This window comes from Stenella coeruleoalba, assembly GCF_951394435.1.
Source record: "Stenella coeruleoalba genome assembly, chromosome: 17".
In the NCBI taxonomy this organism is placed as follows: Eukaryota; Metazoa; Chordata; class Mammalia; order Artiodactyla; family Delphinidae; genus Stenella; species Stenella coeruleoalba.
In genome coordinates, this window is record NC_137163.1 from 73,070,187 (window position 1) to 73,097,015 (window position 26,829).

At 47.6% G+C, this 26,829-nt stretch overlaps 1 protein-coding gene across 4 annotated transcripts in view; it reads right to left on the reverse strand.

Moving 5' to 3' along the window:
- CHD7 (chromodomain helicase DNA binding protein 7) overlaps nt 1-26,829 on the reverse strand; it is a 178,469-nt gene that overhangs the window by 150,822 nt on the left and 818 nt on the right. Inside the window, exon 1 of one of the 4 annotated variants that reach the window (XM_079901670.1) lies at nt 26,680-26,801. The exons of the other annotated variants lie outside the window; for them this stretch is intronic. The gene's annotated coding sequence lies outside the window, so the exon portion shown is untranslated. Of the gene's footprint in view, nt 1-26,679; nt 26,802-26,829 lie in introns of those variants that run through there. 4 annotated transcript variants of the gene reach the window in all.

Consider the following 26,829-nt stretch of genomic DNA (forward strand, 5'->3'; position numbering starts at 1 on the left):
AGAGCATGAAGTGGAGACGGCATCCCCTGGGGATGTGGAGAAGGGCTGGGGGGTGGTACGGAGGCTGCATGTGACTTGGAACACTTAATGCCCCAAGCACAGCTCTGATGTCTCCACCCTCGTGTGGAAGCCTCCGAGGGGCTCCACACCAACTATGAAATAAACCCAGGCTCATCCAAAAAGCCCCCCTGAAGCTAATCTTCATACTTCCTCTAACTCACCCACACCACAGTCTTCCTATTTCCTAAATACAAAGCTTTGTTTTGCCTGCCCCCCTCCCCTCGGCCACTCTTCAGATCCTGCACGAAAGCTAATGCCTCCGGGACTCTCCCCGACACCTTAACTGGCCAAGTACTGCAGCCGTTTAATATTTTAATGGTAAACAATGTCAAAAAGAACTTCCCTCTTCTTTATCTATGAAAATTAACTTTCAGCATGTTCACTTCTTTTAATGACAAAGTATCTTAACTGACAGATTTAAGACATCTTAAATCAGCAAATCATAGCTAAATTACTATACTTCTGTCCTCATAATTTGAAGACAAATGTGTTACTCTCTAATTTATCTTTTTATATGTTACAACTCTAATTCTTCCTTTTTATTACGGTTCTTCAACAATGAGAGCAAGATCCTCCATTAACAAGGCCAGTTAACATGTGATTACATAACAAGTGGTCCAGGATCACCCTCTGTTCTTTCATCACCTACACTGCGCAGACAAGGTTTCAGCATATTGTTTAAATTATTTCTATTTAACTATATGCGAAATTCTAGTCAAGCACAAAAATATTCCCTGGTCTCATAAAATTCACTATTTTATCAAGTGTTTAAAAATATAACGTACTATATATAAGTGCCAACTACCTCATTAGTGTCACCAACTTAGGCAATTCATAATGGCTCAACTACCTAATCCAAATTCAAATTTTAATCATTTTAAATAATTCTGCACAGATGTAATTAGAAAACAAATAAAATATTAATCAGAAAACTTGCTACATCACCCAACAGCAATCAGATGGAATGAGCATAATAATCACCACAGTATAAAGAAGTCTGTGGGTTTGTATTAGACACTCCCGTGCTGTTTGGAACTGCAGAGCTGAGGTCCACTAAAAACTGTAATACATCCTTTCAGAATGCCCATGGTGGTGAGGCACCTGACTGTTGCGGAGTCATGAGGACTGAAATCGAGTATGTGGCATCCACCTATACTATATGTGTGTCTCTGAGTAAATCCTAAATTTCTTCATCTATAAAAGGTCACAAGCATTACAGTGCCAATGTGTGTTAAGGTGCCCAGTAAGCAATAAAACACGGAGCGAATGTAAGTCACTTCGTTACATAATGTTGATCAATGCACAGGGGTTGATGTAAAGAACCACATGGCTTTTCTCCATCTGTTTTCTCCTCTACATATGTCACCATTATCTTCGTACTTCATATCTAAATCTCAAAGAATGGGTGGGGTGTATTTCTCTAAAGCCCATGGATCAAACCATTAGCGAGAATCCTGCCATTTTTACTCCGTGAGGTTTATTTACAGATACCTCAGCATAAATTAAGTTGGTAACACTCAGGCACTCAGGAATAATGCGGTATGGCTCATGCTGACAGCATTTCATATTTTTGCAAACTTGATAAAATAGTGAGTCGTCTTTCACGTATAATTTCATGCATAAGCCCAAGTGACAAGTCTAAATTTTCAATGAGTCCAATTTTTCAATGAAGCCCAACAACTCAGTAACTATCAGTCTAGTGCTATGAAGGAAACAAATAAACATGTTTATACATAAATACCTCTTTGTCCCCAGTGAATTCTTGCTCTGGTTGGATGGGCAAGGCATAAATAGGTAACCTCACTTCCTACTTTGCAGGGAGAACAGGCGCCTCTCCTCACACCCGCCCCCCACCCCCAACCTCCATCCACTGCTCCTGCCCTCCTGTCCTCACAGCACAGATGTGCCCACCCGAGGTCGGGCTGGTCTTCCAGATCTGGGCTGAGTCCCTTCCCCTGCTGTCAGGAATGTTACTCCATCAGTTGCCCTTTGCTCTCCCACGGAGACTCCTATATAATCCGTTTCTCAATTGGATCTTTCCCACCTGTTAGTCTCTGCCATTTGGTTAAAAAAAAAGAGAGAGAGAGAGAGAGAGAGAGAGAGGGAAACCTCACCTGGTTTAGAGGGGAGGGGAGGGGAGGAAGAGCTGGGGAGCCTGCAGCTGGGTGTCTGGCAGGGCCTGCTACAGTCAGGTGTGTGACGGTCCGACATTTCACTACCCCAGGGCTGCGGGAAGCAAGTGGGTGTGAAGATCCAGCCGGGACTCCACCAGCCCTGCCTCATGCCCTAGAGAAAGGGCATCTCGTTAGCCTCACAGGCAGCCTGTGTGCCTGGGTGGCCCCACGGACATCGGTCACCCAGCTGGCCATGCAGGCGAACCAGAAGCCCAGGCGTCACCCAGGACACCTTCCCCTGATGGCTCCCATACCTGATCTACCATCAAACCGTACCTGTGAAGCCATCCTCAGCCCCGTCCACCTTCTGTCCACACCCACGTCCACCACACTACATGGAATCACCACTTCCTCTCACTGACTAGGCAGTGCTCTCCCCGCCACCTCCAGCCCCCTCCAACTACACATACAACACAGAGTAACTGTTCCCCTTGTTCCTGGGGTTCAGACCAAGCTCTCCTGAGTGCAGCCACTCAGCCTGCAGGCAGGAGGACCCCAGCTCAAGCTTACCTTCTCCAGGTAAGCCAGTCTCTCTGCATCGGAGTCGAATGCCCATCACCCACTCCACAGCACCACGTGCTGCTCCCTCTTTTTTTTTTTAACAATTGTTACAGTTGCACTTGTACATGTTTGTGTGACTGCTTAATATCCAGCCATCCCACTGGCTGCGGGCACCTGGTACAGTTTTGCCCACCTCTGCATCCCCAACACTCAGCACAGAGCCCAACCCACAAACAGCATAGCTACTCTTTTGGATCCGTAAATAAAACATGAAACAACTAATTCTATCGCCAATACCTTAGGGAGGGTGAGACAAGATATATGGATCAAGCACATGAACACTGAGGAAACTCAACCAAGGGAGAAACTTTCCTGTAAGTGGTTTAGTAAGTTTTAAAAAGCACAGGGGGGGCTTCCCTGGCGGCGCAGTGGTTGAGAGTCCGCCTGCTGATGCAGGAGACGCGGGTTCGTGCCCCGGTCCGGGAAGATCCCACATGCCGCGGAGCGGCTGGGCCCGTGAGCCATGGCCGCTGAGCCTGCGCGTCTGGAGCCTGTGCTCCGCAACGGGAGAGGCCACGACAATGAGAGGCCTGCGTACCGTAAAAAAAAAAAAAAAAAAAAAAAAGCACAGGAGACCTATACTGTTGGTGGGAATGTAAAGTGGTGCAGCCACTGTGGAAAACAGTATGGAGGTTCCTCAGAAAACTAAAAATAGAATTACCACGTGATCCAACAATCCCACTCCTGGGCATATATCTAGACAAAACTCTAATTCAAAAACATACAGGCACCCCTATATTCATAGCAGCACTATTCACAACAGCCAAGACATGGAAACAACCTAAATGTCCATCGACAGATGAACAGATAAAGAAGATGTGGCACATATATACAATGGAATATTACTCAGCCACAAAAAGAAATAATGCCATTTGCAGCAACATGGATGCAACTAGAGATGATCATACTAAGTGAGGTAAGTCAGAAAGAGAAAGACAAAAAATTAACAGTGAAACAGGCTGGGGGCAGTAACTGACATTTTAGTAAGTGCTCACTGCGGACCGAGCCCTGGGCTTGGTGCTTTACACACACACACACACACACACACACACACACACACACACACACACACACACACACACACACACACACACACACACACACAAAATCCCCACAACTACCCCTGAAGTAGTACCTGCCCATATCTTGTAGATGAGGAAAGTGGTATTAAAGCAATCAAGTAACTCTCCAAACCACAAAACTGGTAAGTGGGGGAGCTGGTTTTCCCTTTATTTTGTCCAGCTTCCAAAACCCAACATTGCAAAGGAGAAAGCACAGGCCTCCTGCCCCACCGACCCTGCACAGAGCCCGATACCAGGGGCTGAAGGATTTGCACAAGAGGCAGAAACAGCTATGCAGCAGGGTAAACGTCCTCTACAGAGAAATCAAACAAGCCACAGTGGTGATGGGTGCCCCCACCCAAAAAAGAGTGGCAGAGAAGCATGTAAAAATCCCCAGGAAGGTTAAAAATATCTTCTAAGTTCACATACAGCTGTTACCTAACAAAATACCTTTCAAATGGGCAGAGTTTGTTTTTTTTCCCTCACCAAACCCACCTTTCCTAATAAAATTCTCTCTTTAAAAACTGTAATTACTTGGGACTTCCCTGGTGGCAGAGTGGTTAACAATCTGCCTGGCCAATGCAGGGGACACGGGTTCGAGCCCTGGTCCGGGAAGATCCCACATGCCGCGGAGCAACTAAGCCAGTGGGCCACAACTACTGAGCCTGCGCTCTAGAGCCTGCGAGCCACAACTACGGAGCCCGCGAGCCACAACTACTGAAGCCCGTGCACCTTAGAGCCCACGCTCCGCTACAAGAGAAGCCACTGCAATGAAGAGTAGCCCCCGCTCGCCGCAACTAGAGAAAGCCCGCGCGCAGCAACAAAGACCCAACGCAGACAAAAAAAAAAAAAAATTGTAATTACCTGATAAAAAGTTATTCCAAGAGAGCATCATATTAAGAAACACTCCCATTATATAGTATAGACATCTATGCAAGAAAGAACCATGATACAATCAGACCGTCCAAGCTATGTGGAGAAACCACAATATCACCTTTGGGTGAGAAATACCCTCTCGTTTACAACTAGTAAACCCCATCCACTCCCAAACACAGGGCCAAGTTTACCAGAAATGGGGAGGAAGGAAAAAGAACCTACTTCACCTTAAGGGACTTACACTTCTTTGGGGAAATAAAGATGCTGAGAATGGAATGTAAGACCTTCTGCAGATGAAACCCATGACTGAAAGTCCGGGTCTGTGGCCGTGATCTCGTCCATCACGATGACCCTTTACTAGCACTTTATCACAGAGCACTCAGGACCAGACACTTTACAAGGGCTGTCCCACAACAAGACGGGGACTCACCCGCTGCCGCTGCTGCTCATATACATGTGTGCACCACAACTCTGCATCTGGCCCGAGGTCTGCTGACCTGGCCGAGCTGCAGCCGCCTTCCTGTCCCATCACGTGGGACACCCTGAACCACTTTGGGGTGACGTCTGCGTGCATGTGTGTGCTCTTCCCATCCGGTTATTTTCCGGCCCAAAGAGACATTATTCACAGACCTCACCCAGCTCAAAATTCACATGGACACACTGTTCCAACCCGTGAGCTCAGCCCACGGCTTCTGGAAGGTCCTGCCTCCCAGGAGGCACTGACAGGCCTGCCGCCCCGGGACCTGCTTGGCACTGGGTGCTGGCCCCCTGCGGACCCGAGCTGGCAGAGGTCAAGGCACCTTCCCAGGGCCACGTGGCACGGCGAGGCCTCTAAGTGAGAACCGGGTTCTGACGCCAGGACCCACCCACGCTCCTGACTGAGGTGACGCCACCTGCGATGGTCACCAGCAGCAGGGCTGGAGGCTGCACCGCCCCTGTCTGGAGACCGTCAGGTTGGGCTAAGCAGGACCTCGTCACTAGCCCCGGAGCCAGCACGTGTTTACGTCTCTACAACTATTCCGCCACCCGACGTGGCATCATCTCATCATGTGAGGTCACGCACAGTAACCTCCTAACTCTGCGGTCCCGATTCCTTGGGTTTCATCTTGCCTTCGTCCATATGGGCTGAGATACACACGACCATTGGTTTCTGTCAGGTCAGGACCCTGTCTCAGGGGAGCATCCAATGAAAAGGTCCATGGACCTCCTACAGCATGGCCAGGGGCTGCAGTAACTGCCGTAGGTGGTAAGCTTCTAGAAACGTCCTAGACACAATCGTGAAGGTGAAAGCTCCAGTGTGGTTGGAAAGAGCCCGAGGCCAGCAATCACCAAACATCAATTCAGTCTTTAGTTTTACTCGTAATGATATTCCGAACTTGGCTGTTTGGAATCTAAAATATTTCCATAGAAACAAGCTCTGGCTATGAAACAATAACAACAATAAACGGGGGCGGGGGGGGGGGGAACCAGTTCATCTAACCCATGACGCGGCTGAGAGCAGAATATGAGGGACAACCCTAGAAGTCGGTGGCACATGGGGTTAAAGAGGAGGTGAAAAGTTAATTCAACTATAAGCTCCTTCAAGTCCTGCCCTCTGCTTATTCTAGCTTTCTATGCCCCCCTGCCTCCACCCCATCCAACAGTAGAGGGAGGGCGCTCAGCAAGGAAGCAGAGAAACTGGGCCATACTTCACAGCAATGGGGGATACGCAGGGCCAGCTCCGGCAGAACAGGTTATCGTAGGCTTTAAACAAAAAAAAAAAGAAAGAAGGGTCTTCCCTGGTGGCGCAGTGGTTGAGAGTCCGCCTGCCGATGCAGGGGACACGGGTTCGTGCCCCGGTCTGGGAAGATCCCACATGCCGCGGAGCGGCTGGGCCCGTGAGCCATGGCCGCTGAGCCTGCGCGTCCGGAGCCTGTGCTCCGCAACGGGAGAGGCCACAGCAGTGAGAGGCCCGCGTACCGCCAATAAATAAATAAATAAATAACGTGATAAAACATAAAACAGGACCTATCACATAGCCCTGGCTCACTCTGGGTGACTAGCAACAGAACAGTTAAATATCAACATTTGGCCACTTTGAAATCATCTCAGTTCTTCTTGGTCATATAATTCTTTGGTGACATTAAAGTATCAGTTCGTATCACCTAAGATAGAAGAAGCTATGGGATAAGACAGAGACGCCCCTGTCCTGTTGCACAAAGCAGAGCTCCCACACCTCACGATAACCCAAGTGCACACGGCCACATTAAAACCACTCCTTACTCAACCACAAGACACGGGGGAAATCCAGAAAACCCTAACCAAGGTATCAGCAAAATGCTCTACAGGGAGGCACCACAATCATGCTCTCAGTCTTTTCTTAATAACTAATTGCTCTCAAGTTGCCTGATGCGCGCTGCAGTGCCAAGAAAGGCGTTATCTACCATCTTCATCTGAAACCTCTACAGTCACACTAATAGACACCAAGGCTCTCCAATCTTTACATCTCTCACTTTCACATTCTCTTTACTGAGAAACAAAGCAAGCCGTGACACTGTGAATAGCTGCTCATTCTAATGAATGGCTGGTACATGACAGACACTGAAGAAGGTACTATTATTAACCCCACTTCGTAAATGAGGAAACTGAGGCTGGGGATTAATTAACTTGCCCAAGGTGCCAAAGGTAGTTAAGTATTGGAAGCTAGCTTTAAACCCAGGCCGTCTGACTCCAGAGCTGTTTGCTGGCGTTAACCTTTCCACCATACTACCTATCTGATCTCCAACTAGACATATAGAGAATCTTTACATTGCTATCATTTCATGGGAAATTTTTCTTCCTTATGGCTGGTGGAGGAGGAAATCTCTGACATCATTACATTAGGTCCACATTTGGGTCTATATTCTTTCCATCCTGGCTTCACAGTATCTGCTGCAAAATCCTCTCAAACTATCCTAGATACAAAAAAAAAACAAAAACAAAGAAAGAAAGCAAAGGGCCCTTTCCTTGCTTTGTATCACTGAAAAATTAGATTTTTAAACTTATAAACAAAAAACATTCATTCTGCATTTGTACAACGTGGGCACCAGCCTAGCACTAAGCTCAGAATCTATACCCAAATACTCGATTGTCAAGTCAGGCTTTTAATGGTTAGCAGTACGTTTCTTGTTTTATTGTGAGTTTTAATAGATTTTGGCATCACCCTTGTGGAATAGTCTTGGTGACACTGTTTTATGGTACCCAATGTGTTGACAGCAGTCTGGCAGATTAACGCTATAAAAGGTGGCCCACTGTCTGCTTACATTAGGTCCAGTAGCCAAGCAGGTTCATGCTGAAATGCCTGATTCATAAGCCCATGCAGGCTGTGCTCTACGCGCCGTTCACAATGGAGGCAGCAAGGTGTGCACGGGACGGCACCAGGTGTGATTAAAGTGACAGGCAGCTGTGAAATCTTTTTGCTAAAGATTAGAGGCTTAAGTTCCAATTTCAGATGCAGTCAGGTGATTTTCCTTTTTGTTCAGTAAACGAAACTGAAAAACACGAGTGACTGCCAACTGAAGGTTTTCTAATTTTTCACTCGTTACTGTATTTCACTGAATCTAAGACATACTTTTTTTTTCACATTCCCATAGGTCAGAAATAGGATCTATCTTACAACTGACACCATCTTAGATGTGTATGAAATACAATAATAAAATGAAGTTGCATGTATTCTGGATTCTATGGTTTAAGTTTTATATTACCATCAACCCATGTATTCATAATTAATTTAGGAGACGATGTTAAGATTTGTCTCTATTTTTCCTTTTCTTATCCTCCTCTGTTTGCCATAGAAGATACAATAAAGGATGTTTGAGATATATGAAAGGTCACATAACTTCAAGGAGACAAAAGCTTTGAAGCTATTTTATTATAAGTGCAAAGCTGTTACCCTCCTATGAAGAAAATAGAGCCTGAAAGCTTCTCCAGGCTGCATGCGACCCAAATGGTTTCTTCTGTGAGAAAGACACAATTCCAAGGTGGAAGGGCTCCAGATGCTCAAGTCTTCCCACCAGCGTAAGTCGACTCGCTCCAAGACACAATAAGCCTTTAAACTCAAGCTCAAAACTCTCAAGGGGTTGGTTTCTCCTCCACCTCCCCAGTATCAAAATCATGCTCCCATATTTAAACAATTAGGTGAGATGCACTAGCACTGAAATCTGAGTGCTAAATGTTTAGTAAATACTAACCAAATTCAGATCTCATCTATACAAGTTTTTAAAAAGATGATTCTTGTTTTCTTTGATTTCAGAAAACTTAAGATAAAAAAAGAAGGCAGGGGTCTCCTAAATTCAACTTACTGCAGAACAAAATTTCTGTGAGATAGAAAAAATAAGCCAAATACTGCTCAGTGATCTAGAAAAAGGGAAAACCCTAAGAGGCAAACATTGGGGTATTCATTTCAGAAATGTAACTAGTTGAGATTATAAAGATTTCCCTATTGGACTTCCCTGGTGGCGCAGTGGTTGAGAGTCCGCCTGCCGATGCAGGGGACACGGGTTCGTGCCCCGGTCCGGGAAGATCCCTCATGCCGCGGAGCGGCTGGGCCCGTGAGCCATGGCCACTGGGCCTGCGCGTCCGGAGCCTGTGCTCCGCAACGGGAGAGGCCACAACAGCGAGAGGCCCGCGTACCGCAAAAAAAAAAAAAAAAAAAGATTTCTCTGTCTATACCACAAAACACTGAAAACCTGTCAGGAGTTCTTTTTTCCATATCTGGTATAAGATAGCTTCTTGGGGTGGTGATGGTTGTTTTCCTTGATTATGAAAGTACCTTTCAGTATAAAATTTAGAAAATACTTAAGGATATAAAGATTAGAATAAAAATAACCCACAATCCAAATAACTAACATTTATGGAGGCTAACAATGCAGCGAGCACCGTGCGAGGTGTTTCAGAAGCGTCGCTGCGTTAATCCCAACAGGCCTAGGAGCTGAGCACTGTTACCATCCCCCCGCCACAGCTGAAGAAATGGAGTCTCAGATAAGTTTAAAAATTTGCCTGTGGGACTTCCCTGGTGGCGCATTGGCTGTGAGTCCGCCTGCCAATGCAGGGGACACAGGTTCAATCCCTGTTCCAGGAAGATCCCACATGCCGCAGAGCAGCTAAGCCCGTGCGCCACAACTGCTGAGTCTGCGCTCCGGAGCCCACAAGCCACAACTACTGAGCCCACGTGCTACAACTACTGAAGCCCACGCACCTAGAGCCCGTGCTCCGCAACAAGAGAAGAGACTGCAATGAGAAGCCCACTCGCCGCAACTAGAGAAAGCCCATGCGCAGCAACGAAGACCCAACGCAGCCAAAAATAAATTAAAAAAAAAAAAACACTTGCCTGTGGTCATAGAGCTACTAAGTCAGTTGTCCAAAGTCACACAGCCAGTAAGTAGTTGGGCAGGGATTCAAACCAGACCTGTGTAACTCCGGAATCAGAGCTTTTAACTAAGTGAAACTGTCAATCCCTGAAACTACTCATTTTTAAAATTGATGTATTTTCCCTAGTCTTTTCCTAGGCTTGTGATTTAATTTGTATAAAATTGGGACCACAGTTAATATATTCTTTTGTGCTCTACTCGTTGAGGCTTTATGTTGTTCAAAAGCGTGATGTGTAACGCCTGCATCATACTCTTAACACATGAACACAGCACACATTCAACCATTCTCAGTTTCTCACTGTCAGAAAAAAATGCTGTGACCTCTTATTCATAACAGCTGATTGGATTTCAGATTCTTCCTTAGGATGGATGACTGATATGACTGGAATGGCCATTCATAAAGGTCTGGACACATATAATCTCCAATTACTTTCCAAAATGTTTGTACTTGCTGAACCTTTGTCTGAACCTCAGACGGCAGTGATCGTGCAAGTCTCACCATATTCCGTCAGTATCAAAACTGTTTTTTAAATCTTTGCTAATGTGATTAGGAGGAAAAGTATCTCATTTTAATTTGCATTTTGTTATTACTCCATAATTTGGGAATTTTCATGTTTTTGGCAATTAAATTTTCTTCCTATGCATGACCTGCTTATATCCTCTACTGCTTTTCTACTGGGCTGCAGCTGTTTCTCTACTGTATTTGTTGATGTGTCTTTTTAATAGATCCACACGCACACGTTAGAGCAGGTGAAGCATAAAAGGCGAGACGGTTCGTCCTAACGTCAGAACACACGCTCAGAAGGAAGCTCAACTATGGTGAACGGAATAACTTCCGTGTGTAGTAACTGCGTAGCCTCTTAACAAACTCCCCAGCTACCATCGTGCTGTTTTGATTCTGAAAGAGCAATAGGAACAATCCCGCAGAATTCGTTCGTGTTATTCTATGCCCACGTTGTAAGGACATTTAAAAAAATAAAGTCAGACTACATGTGAAAACAGTTCCAAAATCATTTTTATAAGACACTGACTTTACTTAAAAAAAAAATTTACTATTTCGCTATTTTTTGGCTCGCAGGTTGCACAGCTTCGTGAGTGATGTAGCTTTATTCTGGAAGCTTTCTAAAGTGACCTTTTATCTTTTCACACATCTCACCCTCCTCAAACGTCTCCTATTTGGGGATCTAATCTAAGTTCAAATCATCAAACCTTGGCTCTCCTGAAAAGAGGCTGCGAAGCCATTCTCAGCTCCGAGCCGGCCCCTGGAAGGACCGGGACTCACCCCGCTCTCTGTCCCCGCCCCGGATCTCCCCCTCTTCCCAGGTCTCCCCCGCTCCTCAATTCCCCTGGCCCTGGTGCAGCCCCACGGCGGCTGCCTATGCTATTTCAACAGCCTCTGACTTTTTGCCTCTAGTCCCTCTTCAAGCGCAATCCCCCACGCGTTGCCAGACTAACCTTTCAACTCCATTTCCATCACTTAACGCAAGTCAGGATCTCACCGGGTCTGAACTTCCAACTTCGCCACGGCCTATCCCCAACCCCGTCTGTCCAGCCCCTGCCCTTCTGCTCCCAGCCACCTCTGACCCTCCTGGGCCCAGGAACGGGGCTCCCTGCAGTCCCAGGAGGCCAGGAGGAGGGCAGGTGTATGGCAGGGCGCCCCTCTCCCTGGGGCCATGGGCCCCGCCCCTGCGGCTTGGTCTGGGCACCCTGGCCTCACAGTATCTCTGTGTTTTCTGCTCATGTCATTTCTCAGTCCCTCCAACCTATCAAAGGGCACAGGTCACACCTGCTGATTCCCTCCTCCACTACCAAGTCCCTGCCCGCAGCGCCACCCCTTTTCGGCACCTGACTACATGCCGCGCTGTCCGGTTCCACCTCGTCACAGGTGTGCTACCCTGCAGTTCCCGGCCACGGTGAGCATGTTTAGTATCTCCCACAGAACTCAAGCACCCCTTCACAGACGTTAAAGTCACAAGAATATTCTTAAGATCTGCACACTCCTAATTCTTATCTATCTCCTCAAAGAGTCCATACGAGAACAGCTTTCACCAGACACATCCATGTTTCCAAAACCCAAAAAGACTTCACGATAAACCTCACCCAGAAATCACCATCTACCCTTTAGAGGTGGAAATCTGAAAACACTGTTGAATTGTCCCTGCTCCTTACTGGCCACGCCTTTGCACTCATGAAGTCCTTCCTACAGCCGACTTGGGTGCGGCCCTTATGTAAGAGCTCACTCCGCCGTGACCTTGGAGGCCCGTTTCTGAGGCCCCCGCCTGAGCAGCCACCGCGGAAGGCAGCCGTCTGCCCTGATGCCACTGCCACCACATGGTTCCCTGGTGCGAAGGGCACCTGCTCCGGCACAGTCCCTCAGGCCACGCTCGCCGCAGCAAGCGACTTCCCCCAAGAGGACTTCAGCTGCTAGTTGAACAGCTTTCCCTCCGACACCAGATTATCACACGGACATTACTGTGCTAACCTGCATACCCCTGGACCGACGACCCACAGGGCATCTTAAGCACCTAATCAGGACACCTCGACCAGGAATAAAGAAAGGCCTTCCGACCGGACGCCGGGGACACGACACGGGCTGAGGCCTGAGGAGGGACTCTCACCTCCTCTCCCCACACACATTCTGAACCAGCTGGGGGACAGCCAGGCAGGGCTGGAGCCTGTCACTGGGGAGGCCAGGGAGGGGCCAGGCCGCAGGCACAGGGCAACCCCGCCCCGCCTGAGACGGAGCCTCGCTTTAAACCTGTCAGCCCGGCTACACCCGGAGGCGTGGAGCAGGATGCCTCTGCGGGAGCCTGGGTGCTTCCAGCCGGGGCGGCAGGGCGCCCAAGGAGGACGCCGGGAGGGGAGCGGCGAGGGAGGGCGGGGGTCTCCTCCAACCAGCGCAGGCAGGCGACGGTGATGACAGCCAGGGCTCAGCAGGCCGGGGACTGTGTTCTAACGGGCGGGCGGGGGTCTCAAGGGTGCAGCGCAGTGGAAAGTGCCCCCCTGAACTCAGAGGAGCCTGCAGTGGGCCAGCAAAGGCCAGGACGCGGGGCGGCACGGAGCACGTCGTTCGGACTCAGATGCTCAGATGCGGGGCTGGGCTTCAGGCAGGAAAAGGGGGGCCGGGGGGTGTTGAAAAGACTTCTGTTTCAGACAGGTGGGGAACATTAAGAACAGACGTCTGGGGGCGATACTGGAAATAAAAATACAGTCTTAGGAGTTAACCACCTGGAAACAGGAGCTGGAGCTGTGAGTCTGAACTGGGCCCTAGAGAAGCCGAGACGGGCACTCTGGGTGCAGGACGCAGGCTGTATTCAGGGGGCAGCAGAGGAATGAGGACCCCGGGGAGCAGGCCCAGGACGCGGACGGCACCTCCCAGCCACGGTCCAGGCCGGGGAGACGACAGGGCAAGAGGCCGGCACAGTCAGTGAGGAACGAATCGGAAAGGAAGGGAGAGGACAGAGCCCGGATGCCGCTTCCCATCACCTTCCGCAGAACACCCGGCTCTCAGGGAGAAGGACGCCGCCGAGTCCACCCACCAAACTCCCTGCCACTCTCGCTTTACGTGTTTGACCTGCCCTTGGAGACAACACCGCTTGGAACAGGTGCCCCTAAACAGTTACTGCTGCCTATTAAATCCACTAACACTTCTTTTTTATTATTATTTTTTTAATTTTTTTTGGCCACATCATGTAGCATCCGGGAGTCTTAGTTCCCCAGCCAGGAATCGAACCCACATGCCCTGCACTGGAAGCCTGGAGTCTTAACCACAGGATCGCCAGGGAAGTCCCCTAAATCCACTCACTTTTCATACCACATAGACTAGAACCACACATAAGACAAGTTTTTCATTATTCTGTGGCAGAAATGAAAATAAAATTTAACAAATACAACCCATGCTGCTCTCTGACCTGTTTACCGCCACCTTTGAAGTGGACTATACTTCCAAGCTCAACCATGTGTCCATCTTTACCTTTTATATAACTGGTATCTCAAATAGCAGCTACATTTCATTCATTTACGTGTAAGAGAATAACATTACTTGCGAAATTCCAAAATGTATTGTAAAAATATATGTTACCATTTTTCTGAACTGTTCTGTATTTCCATGGTACGTTCACTGTATAACTAACATACTGGTCTAAACGTGTGGCCTTTTAGAATGTTATCAGAAGCACCTAGATAAAAATTCAGACTCTAGATGGCCCACAGAGATTTTTTTCTTTTGAATTTTATTCTATTTTTTTTTTTATACAGCAGGTTCTTATCGCAGAGATTTTAATTCAGGAAAAAAACTGGCGTAGGGAATCTGCATTTGTTTGTTTGGCCGCGCTGCGAGGCTTGTGGGATCTCGGTTCCCCGACCGGGGATTGAAGCTGTGGCCTTGGCAGTGAGAGCACCAAGTTCTAATCACTGGACCCCCAGGGAAATCCCAGAATATGCATTTTTAACAAGCACCTCAGGTGACTGTGTTCATTCTAAGGCCCCAATAAATATCTATTTTATTAGTTATTCTAATTTTACCAGATGGACTTTTTAAATAATTATATAAGATCCTCAAAGTCACGTAAACAGACCCGTTTTACAGGTCCCTTGGAGAAAACAGATGAAAAAGCTACATCATCCAGCTCACCATTCTACTCTTCCTTAAAGACCAATCGATGCATTATTTCTGCGAAACCACCTTGTACCTCTGAATCCTGGTTGGGTGGAAGGGCGGGGAGCGGAGACAATTGCTGAAAAGCTACAGGACAGAGGCAGAGGCCAGGCTCGCAGCAGCTGCTCCCTCTTCCCCCAGAAACCACTATATACTGTTAGCTTTTCTGCCCAGGAATGAAGGACCAGCATTTTCTATGCAACTATCTCAAAACAGTGCGAAAAGGGAAAGCTGGGGTTCCTTTCACAAAATAGAATATTGGAAGAGATAAACACAAGAAAATTTAATAAGGATATAAATTAATGCTGTAATGCTTTGAATAAAAAGACCCGTTTTCTTACCTCTAGCCTGGAGCTGGCAGGCAAAGCAAATCAGATCACTTACTAAATTCAACAGCTGGCTCATGCAGTCTTTTTTTAGAAGAGGTACAGGTAGTCGAGTCATTTTCAGGTTTGCCAAGTGAAGATATTACTATTCTGAATGTTGTTATTATGGTGGTGGTGATCCATAAAGGATAATGCTGATGATGTGGGCATTTCTTTTTCTTTTTCTTAAAAATTTATTTATTTATTTATTTTTGGCTGCATTGGGTCTTCGTTGCTGTGTGTGGGCTTTCTCTAGTTGCGGCAAGCAGGGGCTACTATTCTTTGCGATGCACGGGCTTCTCACTGTGGTGGCTTCTCTTGTTGCAGAGCACGGCTCTAGGCACGTGGGCTTCAGTAGTTGTGGCTCACGGGCTCTAGAGCGCAGACTCAGTAGTTGTAGTGCACAGGCTTAGTTGCTCCACGGCATGTGGGATCTTCCAGGACCAGGGCTCGAACCTGTGTCCCCTGCACTGACGGGTGGATTCTTAACCACTGCGCCACCAGGGAAGTCCCTATGTGGGCATTTCTTCAAGTTCTGAAGAGCCTGAACTACAACAAGCGACTGACAGTCGGTCCCCCTATGTCACCAATCCACCAGCAAAAGCTGGGCTTCCGTGCAGATCCTCAGGCAGTACATCACCTTTCGTTCACACCATGACAAACACCACGTTTCCCAGGTACTCCACGGTGACACCGCCTGCCTGCCCACAATTCAGGTACAGCCGTGTCACCACCCATGGGCTGAACCATGTGGGAAATTACCTGATTGCGTCATTTTATTGCATCCCTACTAAGTATGTGACAGCACATGAGACAGGGTTCTCTTTATCTTGCTCGACCCCAGCAGCTAAAAGAAACGGCTCTCAACAACCCACAGCAGCCACAAAGCTCCCTATAAACTTGAACTTTGCTTCAAACACCAGCCTAGATTTTTATTTTTTGTTTTTTAATGAGAGGAGAAAATGGAAAACTTAAAATGCCAATTCTGGTGATAAACCTAGCTCTCTGAAACTTAACACAATCAGAAAAAAGTTAAAATTTCAAGTGCACCAAAAATAGCAAAACTTCAAGTTTTAACAAGAGATTTACTGTACTTAAGCTGGACAACTATCTGTTCAGTTGTGAAGGAATAAAACCCATCAACATATACAGAATCTAGATATGTCACCATAGAATAGTTCTAAGACGCAAAGGAGTATTAGGATTTGGGATACTATCGTTTTTTTGTTTTTTTGTTTTTAAATCCCCTGAAAAAGGAACACACATCCACCCCGTAACATATGAGCCTACCTACTGCTGTATACATCCGAATCTGAGACCTACTGACACCAGGCAGCGTGCAGCTGCAGGGGACGGCCCGTCGTCCTGCATGTGAGCAGAAGCGGTGTGCAAGTACTTCCTTGAGTCTGGCTGTTGACTAGGTTAAGTATTTACCAAGAGCGAGTGCTACGGCTGGGAGCTTAGGGAACATCCTGTCTTCTTTCCTGAGCAACTCAAGTCCTCTGCAGTGAGACAAAGAGGCTCCATGAACTAATACACCTTGGATAAACCCTGGGAAGAAACTCTGAGGACAGCCAATTCTGTAGCAAGCGGAATACTCTGATGTTGGCCACGTCTTGGACTGATAAGGACAGGGTAGAACACTAGTAAGTCTTACAATAAGTGAGTGTCTTTTCGGTAGAAAGTGTTTGCAATCGATAAGGTATGACTTGTGAGGAAAAGAAGCCTCCCTGACGCTAATGCGTTCATGGGCAGCTCTGGGCCGTTCAACGTCACTCCCAGAGGTGGACCTTGAAAGCACAGGTGTGTAAGCCTTGAGACGGATGCTTCTAAGGCCAAGGTCATTCTGATGCGAGCCTCCAAGGCAACTTCTGCAGAGAGGTTAATGCTACATGGTCTTAAATAAGCTTGTCCTGATTTGAGTCCCAACTCCACCATTAATAGCCGTATTCTTGGGCAAATTTATTAAACAATCTCTAAAACTCCATTTCCTCACCTACATAATGGCAACTGTTGCTCCTACCTCAGCGATTTGATTAATCCTACTTTGGTAGTCAGTGACCAACAGTCCACGTAAGTAAACAGGTTAGCAAAATGCAAACTCAAATAAAGCCTACGCTCCGCACGTGGTAGCTACTGAGATCAAGCCCTTAGAGTCACTGTTATTCAAGAAATGGGTTCGAGGGCTTCCCTGGCGGCGCAGTGGTTGAGAGTCCGCCTGCCAATGCAGGAGACACGGGTTCGTGCCCCGGTCCGGGAAGATCCCACGTGCCACTGAGCGGCTGGGCCCGTGAGCCGTGGCCGCTGAGTCTGCGCGTCTGGAGCCTGTGCTCCGCAACGGGGGAGGCCGCGGCAGTGAGAGGTCCGCATACCGCAGAAAAAAAAAAAAAGAAAGAAATGGGTTCGAGCCCTGTTCCGGGAAGATCCCACATGCCGCGGACCCGCAAGCCACAACTACTGAGCCCGCGTGCTACGACTACTGAAGCCCGCGCACCACAATAACGAGTATCCCCCGCTCGCTGCAACTAGAGAAAGCCCGTGCAGCAACGAAGACCCAACGCAGCCAAAAGTAAAATTAAATAAATAAATTATTAAAAAAATTTTTAAAAAAAGGCAGCAGCAGCTTCTCCAATTTTTCAACCTTGCAGTAAGGACGGAAGAATACGGGGAACTTCCACAGGCTCATGTCTGTCAACTGTTTCTACTCTGTCCCATTTCATTTTCCCTTTAGAGTCTCTTTTCAGTGAAAATAAAATAGGATAAAACAAAACAAAAGCTGTCTTCGTTCCATCTCTCCCACTGTCATGCCAATCTGGAGAGCAGCGGGATTCCAAGGAAGCTGCCCCACAGCCTCACCTTTGCAGAGGCAGGGAACCTTTTCGCTTTCTCCTTGCTACTCCTATCCCAGATCCCACCCCAAATCTACCCATTTTAGATAGCTTCTTGTCCGTTCCTTAAGCAAGGCACAGAATTTGGGGGAAAAGGACCGGCCCCGACGTTCAGAGACTTGAGGACCTAGAGTTACAGATTTTGAGAACACCGTGTATCTCTCCAGTCTATACTGGAAGGTTCTAACGCTCCAGAACGGATGGAAGATGCCCACCACTGTTTACCCAGGCTAACATCTCCCACCGACTACGGAGAACTGCAGGTTTGGGGAAAACAGGACTGACGGGTTCCCTGGTAAGACAGCCACAGCTCAGCCAGCAGACGGGTAGCTCTGTAGCCAGAAAGCAACTGCTCCTTCAGATGTGCCATTTCTAGTGTCTGGAGTATCCGAGCCGCCTCCGCGTAGTCAATGAGAGGACTAGGTGAATAACATCCAGTTCTGTGCCTGGATACAGGCACACACCCATGTTAATTCTGATGTCAACTTCTGAGGAAAGGTGAAAACCGTGCAGCCAGGATCCACTGCAGGCCTCTCGTGCTTGGCCAGTCATGATTTAGGATCCGGGGACTTTTTAAATTAAAACCAAGACACATGGTTTGATAAGTTCAATGACTACCAGTTAGCTAGTAACTACTCAATAAATATGCCTTACGCTATACCAAGTGCTTTAGGTGGGATACCTCATGCAATCTTCTGCCGTTAGTAACCCCGGCTGGTTGAGAGTATTATTGTTCCTATTTTTCTGATTCACTAGCTGATCCTTCTGACGCCACAACTCCCGGCCACCACGGAATAAAACCTCCACAAGAACAACTGCTCTCCTCATCTCCGTGGGAGAGGAAGGGCATTAGGGTGAAAGGCATGGAACCCAATTGTCTTAGGGGTCAAGATATACCAAGATGTATGCCCCCCATGAGTACAGTAGGCACAAAAAGAGAAAGTGTGGACAGAAGAGCCCAGCTTTCCTACTATGTCACCACATGGGAACATTACTACCCTTAAATTTTAGACGTATCCAAATAATCCCTCAAAACCACTAGAAGTGAGAGTAAAACTTTCAGATGTAGCATGCCCCTACAGCTCATGTAAGCGCCTGAAAAATCTGCAAAGCCACACAATCGTGCCCACCCTGAGGAAGTCAGAGAGGGCCCTGGTGGACTCGATCAAGTCACAAGGACACCAAAAAGGCCTATGAGGACCAATGTCAAACAGAGCACCTTTGAAATAGAGCCCCAACCAAAGACAGAGAGCCCCAGGAAGGTTCTCCCTGCACACGAAGATCAATGTCTGACCTATAACAAAAATAAACGGGTAGGGCTTCCCTGGTGGCGCAGTGATTAAGAATCTGCCTGCCAATGCAGGGGACACGGGTTCGAGCCCTGGTCCGGGAAGATCCCACAGGCTGTGGAGCAACTAAGCCCACGCGCCACAACGACTGAGCCCGTGCTCTAGAGCCCCCGAGCCACAACTACTGAGCCCGCGAACCACAATTACTGAAGCCCGCGCGCCTAGAGCCCATGCTCCGCAACAAGAGAAGCCACCGCAAGGAGAAGCCCGCACACCGCAACGAAGAGTAGCCCCCACTCGCCGCAGCTGGAGAAAGCCCGCATGCAGCAACAAAGACCCAACACAGCCAAAAATAAATAAACTTTTTTTAAAAATTTAAAAATAAGGGCTTCCCTGGTGGCAAAGTGGTTGGGAGTCCGCCTGCCAATGCCTGCCAATGCAGGGGACGCAGGTTCGTGCCCCGGTCCGGGAAGATCCCACATATCGCAGAGCGGGTGGGCCCGTGAGCCATGGCCGCTGAGCCTGTGCGTCCGGAGCCTGTGCTCTGCAACGGGAGAGGCCACAACAGTGAGAGGCCCGTGTACCGCAAAAAACAAAAACAAAAACAAAAAAATTAAAAATAAATAAATGGGTAACATCGTTACTATACAAACTGGCAGAAACAAAGATACAAAAAACAAAATAAACAAACAAAAAAACTGTTTCAAGATAAATGTTCAGCAGATGATGGCTTTTTCTCACGATGGTCTGCGGATGCCACTGTGGGCAGTGCCGATAAAGCCAATGGCTCAGCTGATGCCAGGAGGAGCAGAGAGCCCTGCCAGGGGTGGCTGTGTCTCTTGAGCGCAGGCTTGCTGAAAAGTTGTATGGCTGGACTGGGATCCTCTAGGACGGGATGTCAATGCCCCTCCCCTAGTCACCCTGGCCTCGTTTTCTTACAGCTTCGTTTCTCCCTCTACCCCACCCCCAGTTTGCCTACGTAGGGCGCCTGGCTCATGAGGTTAGCGGAAGTACCAGGCAGTAACGGCTACACTGGAGGAGAAGAGAAAGGAGAAGGCCAAGATCCACTACCCGAAAAAGCAGCAGCTCATGAGGCTACGGAAGCAGGCCGAAAAGAACATAGACAAGAAAACTGACAAATTCACAGAGGTCCTCAAGACCCATGGATTCTTAGTCTGAGCCCAATAAAATTGACCGTTTATTCTTAAAAAAACAACAAAAAAACAAAAGATGAATGTTCAGGGTTTTCATACTTTTTCTTATATAATATAAAGTCAGCAACTTGGAAGCTTTTCTGGATTTATCAATTAGCATCTCTCACTTGCGACCAATCGCGCTCTATCATCCACTTTTTATAATAATTGAACAAAGTGACTGTTAAGATATATTAAGGTAGTTTATACATAGTTCCTCCCCCAGAACAGGTAAGTGTTCTGACCGAGGACAGTATTTCCCTCCACAATTACCTAAGTAATGCATTCATTTCTACCACACCCATGTTTGGCCACAACCGGCTCCTAAAATGCGACCAGTTTCCTCCATGGGGAGCACCAGCTATCTTCCGGGAGTCCAAGGACCTCGTCCCAATACATAACTAGCAACAGAAAGCGGCACCAGGAAGACAACCATGACAAGGACAAAATGTGGCAAAGTCTGCTCACCGGAGGGTCCTCTTCCTTGTATGAGCAAGCAAACTCCTATTAAGCAAGTAAGAAAGTACCATATATCAAGGTAGATAACAAAGTTTCCCTCTTCTCTCCCCTTCCACTGACACCACCAGCAATCCTTGGTGGGCTCGCCATACACCGACATCTTTGGGGGGAAGCTGGCAGACTATTCTGGGAAGTTTTAGAATGCCGCTAGCAATGGAAAGAAGGCTGAAGCAACAGTTTCACGGTCCGCTATCGGCCACCTCAGTCACATGCTTCAAGAGCTCGTGAACTTCCTCCTCAGACCAGGTCCTGATCAGGTGCTCCCTACCTCGGAGAGCAGCAACCCCAGCCAGCCGGCCATGCAGCGAATACACTAGAAACCTACGCTCCCTGACACCTTCCTCTGCCTGAGAACAAATCTGTCTTCAAATACAAGTCATTGGGCCTCCTAAATATCTCTCCAACCTGTCCACTTCTCCATCTCCACGACCACCAGTCTAGCCCAAACCACTGGTCCTTCCCACCCCGTGGACCACAGCAATAGCGGGCAGGACGAGGTTCCCAGCCTATTCTCTCTCCTCTGCCCCACCCACCAATTCAGTCTTCAAAACACAAGCCTGCTCATGTCAAGCCCGGCTTAACACTCACCAGTGGCTCTGCTGCTTTTTTTTTAAATCCCAAATTCCATATCCTGTTAGCCCCGCCCAAGCTGGCCTGTGCCCGCCTCTTGCGTGTCATCTAGCTGCTCTCCGTGGGCCTCAGACACGCTGCCTCCCTCCAGGTGGGCTAGCACTGCCCCTTTCTCCTTACCATCGCTTGGACGGCAGCGCTGAAGCCGCTCCTAACAGGTGACTGTCCTTCCTCCCAGTCCGCCGCCCAGCACCTATGACGTTGCGGTGGCTCTATTTTTCGCGTGGGTCTTTTATGTCTTCTCCTGGCACCACTGTATTCCTAACTCAGGCATAGCACAGCGCCTTTGAGGTAGCAGGTACCCAATAGACACTTGAGCCGATGAACAAGAAAACAGGTGAAACAGGAAAACTGATCACAGCCCAGTCACTAGCCACTAGAGCCAAGCCTGGCACCTACAGCAGTGGTGTAAGGTCAAAAGGACCACTGAAGAAAGTGTCTTTGATGCCACATGGCCACAAACAAGCTCAGGGACCAATCGGCCTCTTACTGCCAAGTAATGCTTCTTCATTACTATTCTACCTTATTTTTATTTTTAAAAAGATAGTTTTTTACTTTTCAAAATAAAAACAAAACAAAAACCTCCAAAAATATTTCCCTGAGAAAACAATTATGTTTGCAGTCACCTAACATTAGTTAAAGGTACTGGAACCTAGTTACGGTAATGAATACGTGCTTCTATAATGAAAACAATAATCAAGTCTCAGAATAATTTTCTCTGCATTTCTCTAGATGGATAATCATACCTCCCCGCTCCCCGCCTCCCCAAAAAAACCTCCAAACCACCACACAGAGGCAAATACAATGCCGTTGGCTTAAGAACACCCTTAAGAGCTATGTGAGCATAGGCTATAGGATGCTTAAGCCAAAAGGTGCTTTTGAGTCAGAACATAAGAGGAAGAGCTAGTCTCTTCCCGAAGCAGCTCAGTCATCCAACAAAGACCAACCCGGCACTCCCCTGCATGAGCACCCAGCTAGGCACCAGGAAGACAACCATGACCAAGGCAGCTCTGCCGGCAGTAACTGGGTGGCCAGCCAGAGACGGCTCCTTTAATTAATCCTCTGGGCTTTAGTTCCTCAATCTGTAAAATGAGAAAGTTCAACTAGCTCTCCAAGGTCCTCATGCTCTAAATATCCAAAGATTTACTAATGACTGTAAGATGAATTTCTACTTGACAATATCATTATGATTTCCTGTTTCTATTTATTATTTTTATCACACAGGTGTGGTTTCATTTAAGAATTTTAATATATTGATAAAAGTAAAATATAAAAGAACGGTACTAATGTTTTTAATTACCATCCCAGCTCTTAACTACCACCATAATCAGCTATGGGCTTTTGCCATAAGTGCAACTGAGTAATACCCAAATTAAAATAAATCATTACATCTTCATATTTTTTGTAGAAAAACAGAAAAGTGATAGAAATAGAAAAGTGATCATTTACTCCCAATTTCTTTCATATTTTTACATCATCCATCATCTTTGAATGTCAAAGTTTTCTTTAAAAAAAAAAAAAAAAAAACTAGGACAGAATAATAAAGATCTCCAGAGAAAAAGGAAAATTTTATCTCCCAAACTGATAAAGCTATAATGGCTTTAGAAACCTGATAAGATATAACAATACAAAATTCTGAATTTCTAAAAGGGCATAAAAAGAATACTCTTTTAAAGATATACAAAAGTGTCCGAGTGAATGAACAAGACAATTAAAGAGTCACACAGCGCCATCATGTTCCCGACATCATCTCACCATCATCACCCCAGATGCTCCTTCCCCATCTACCTTAGTGAATTTAGCTCTGTGACCTGCATCTATCTAAGTGCTGGTTTGTTTACATCTAGAAAGCATCTGAATACTGGAAGCAAATCACTTGATTACAAAGCTGAAATTTTAAGGGTCATTTTTTTGCAGCCACACATTTTGCTCAGCCCTGACTAAGCATTTTTATTCTTGCAATGCCTTATTTATAGTAGATGTCTATAAGACGGCCATGGCGACTACTATCAAACCTGAAAGGCCATGTACGGATAATAAAAGATGGACAATAACAACACATCCAAAGCTGATCTTAAAAGTTAAAATATGAGTACTTGGTTACCTATAGAACGCGCTCTCCTAGTAGATGGTAAACTCTGTGAGGGAAAGCACCGCCTCTTATTTGTCGTTTTACACACCGAAAGCTTGCCAGTGATTGCTGAATCAAAAGTAACCAAATGGATGGTGACACTTTCTCAAGCACAGGGAATAAAATGCTCTTCGGCTAGGTTTGAAATAACTACTCTAAACTCGGCACTGAGATTGCTCTTACGGGTTACACGGCATGTACGTAGAAGCACTCCGACTGTATTTTCTCATAGACGAAAATATTCTTTTACTTTTGACCTTTCTGCCTAAAAACTATACAATAGGTAGTACATTACTGACTGCATCTGTATGAAGAAAAAATTGTCACATTTCTTTGATGCAGTTTTATAAAGGTACTCCCCATGGTATTCATTTTAACTCAATAAAAGTAAGACGCTCATGAAAAAAGTTTTGGAAATAGTCCTATAAGTCGAACTGATTAACAACTAAACCAAGTACAGGAGAATCTATGAAAGTACTGCTTCAAAATTAAGTTACTAGACCTGCTATTTTAAACTCAACTTAGGTATTCTCAACTTGGGGAAAAAAAACAAAAGTGCTATTTTTTTTCCTCAAAAGAGGAAAATAATGTTTGAGTTTTTAACCATCACCGTCACCTATAAATGACCTACATTTCTCTATCCTCACTTTCAAAATTAAGACATAGAAAAGGAAACAATTTTTTTAATTGACGTAAAAATAATTTCATTGATTAAACCAATATAATTAGAGTTTGGAATGCACATACCAGTCCCTTTATTATAATTATTCATTTCTTATCAAGAAACTCATTTGAATCCTGAAAAACCTAGAACAGAATTCGTCAAGCTTCAATTTACTGGCTTGCACAGAGGGAGGAAAAAAAATAGAAAATATCAACAGACTATAAACAATAAAATCCATAGTGCTAGAAAACAATTCTTGAGTGTTATGGTGATGAAATTCACCTGCTACAAGCCTCACAAAAATCCACCATGTCCCTTTAGCTGGTTACCAAAAGGGCGGGGGGGGGGGGATGTCATAATTTCACTATTTGGCAAAACAAGAAAACTTAGTTTCTAAAATTTGCTGCAAGTCAGCTTTCCACTTCCAAATTCTGTTTACCTTGTAACTTTTTTCCACAGAGCAGATTTTTCAGGGAAAACAAACTTTCTGTGAACAAATCTGGAAGACATAAAATGTCTCCCACTTACTATCACCTAGAAAGGCAAACCCAGTCCTGCTCCGTGCCCCAAGCATCTAGCTTTCAGCCTCTTTATTATCATTGTCAATGAATGGGCCCCAGTCAAATGAAAGCTGCCATTTTAGGGTAAAGACTGGAGGGCTTCTGTTGTGCAACAGCAAGACAAAAACACTCCGCGACAGATGTACTCTGGGGGCTGGGAGGCGGATTCAACTTCGCAGAATCACTGCTCAAGTTATTTCTGAAATAAGAAATTACCTACTACTTACACATTGCTACAATCTAAACGGAATTATAACTGGGATAAATCAGGTTCCCATGCTGCTAAGATCACAGTCAGTACGATTTTTTTTTTTTTTTTTTTTTTTTGGCCATCGTTAGACTAGATCTGTGAGGAAATAAGGATAAGTTTTGTGTGGTTTGTTGTTGTTGTTTTCTATTTGATTATTACCTTTAGTGAGTACTCCCACCTCCCCTTATCGGGAGACAAATGGGGGGAAAACACACTCAACCTCTCTGAAAGGTACTGCCCACTGCAAAGACGGCTTTAATGAGAATTTTCAGAAAATAAAAATCAGGGCCTTCACATAATCCTTTAGAAATAAGTTAAAATATTTAATGCAGCCCAAAAATCAAGCCCAGAGAATGGACATATTTCAAGATAAGTTCTTTAAATCGATGGCTAGATAATATACAATGGGAAACTAAAAAGTATACTTAGCAAGTGGAGAGCTGGATAGTGTATCTAATTCTAGCAATTCAAAAGGAAACTCTCCATGTGGGTTGCTACTTTTCTTTTGTCCATTGTCTGTTTGGAAGAGGAGGAAAAAAACTAGTTTAAAAACGAGGCGTGAACAGTCCCTAAAAGTGACCTCCAGGAAAACCGGCCGCCGGGTAGCAGAAGCACTCCCCGCGCGTCCGCTCGACGGGGGCGCTCACAAAGCCGGCGGGCGGGCGGGCGGCCGCGAGTTCGGGGTGCGCTCCCACGGCGCGGGGCTCCTCGAGGCACAGCCATCCGGAGAAAGGCGGCTCGGTAATGATGGCTGCTCGGGGCCGGCGGCTCCTTCCCCGGAGCCTCCCGACCCCCCGCCCCCCCGCGCCCGGGATCCGCCGCCCTCCCCCGCCCCCCGGCCGCGTTCGCCCCGCGCCGACGCGACCGCCCCGCACCGCAGCCCTCCGGGTGCCCGCGCCCCCGCACCCCCGGTGCCAACCAAACAAACAACGCGTCCCCCACCGCCCTCCTTCCTCTGCCCGCTGACCGCCTGGCCTCCAGCCACCTCGGCCGTTCACGCCCCGAACGGCGGATCTCGGCGGGGGCAGAGCGCACCCGGGCCACCCCGGGGGCCACCTGGTGACACCCCCCCTCGGCGTTGACCCCCGGAGGACTCGGGGATGGGGGAGCTGAGCTGCCTCCGGGGGCTTAAAGTCGCTATTATGCAGCCGCCGCCGCCGTTGGCCCGGCCAGCTCGGCAAGGTGGGGTTCCCTCCGCGCCGCGCCTCCCCGCGCTCGCCCCGACCCTGCTCCCTTTCTTCTCCTCCTCGCGCACTTGGGAGCCGCCGGGGAGCCCCGGGAGCCCCCGGCTCCGGGCTCGCAACTCCGCGCCCGCGGCCGGCACGGGCCGGGCTCGGGACGCCCCCCGCGCCGCGTGTTCGCGCCGCCCCCGCCCCACGCGGCGCCCCGCGCACTTTCCTCGCCGCCGACCCACCTCGCCCGGTGGCCGTCCCCGCGCGGGCCGGCGCCGCCGCGCCAGGAGGGACGCACTTTGTTCGCGCCGGTGCGGCCGCCGCTCCCGGCGAGCGCGGCGTGGTCGGTCCGGGGCGGGGGGCGGGGGCTGGAGGCGGGGGTCGCCGCCGTC